Below are 629 nucleotides of genomic sequence, written 5' to 3'. Positions count from 1 at the left end.
GTAAAAAAGATGTAAGTCCAAGCCTAATTCTTTCTAAGCAATTACTCTCCAACAAATCCAGAATGTTTCTAGAAAAATATACAATACAATTTCAGATTAAATACAGACTGTCTCTAGAAAAATATAGAATACTTTGGGACTTTTATATACAAAGCATGTGCTTTTGAAAACCATGGCACTTTGAAATAAACCCACCTTATGTCAAACTAATTTATATGTAAATATATTAAAATTGGAAGGCAGCTTAGTTGTGGAGGGTGACAGGGTGCCATTGAGCAAGCCTGGAACCACATAGGAGCCCTGATTTTGGACTCCACACCAACGTTGATAGGCTGGGCATCCTAGCAAGCACTTACCTGTAACCCTAGCTTACTATCACTAGTATGCTGGGACAGATGAGTACAATGGCAAGACACTGTCACAAAGCTCTCTCTGTGAGGCCAGTCTCACAGAATAGTGGTTAAGCCCTGTGTGAAGGGTGCCAGATCCCAATAGTTTATGTCTCAAATCCTGGCACTGGCAGCATGAAAAACATGCTGGGTGGTTGTATGCACGTGGCCAAAGTCCTGATGGCATGAATAAATGGAGAAAAGAGATTGTGGTGTGACCATGCCCCCGTAGAGGATGCT

This window comes from Tupaia chinensis, unplaced genomic scaffold, assembly GCF_000334495.1.
Source record: "Tupaia chinensis unplaced genomic scaffold, TupChi_1.0 Scaffold144180_1, whole genome shotgun sequence".
Taxonomy (NCBI): domain Eukaryota; kingdom Metazoa; phylum Chordata; class Mammalia; order Scandentia; family Tupaiidae; genus Tupaia; species Tupaia belangeri.
Note: the sequence above shows the minus strand (reverse complement) of the source record.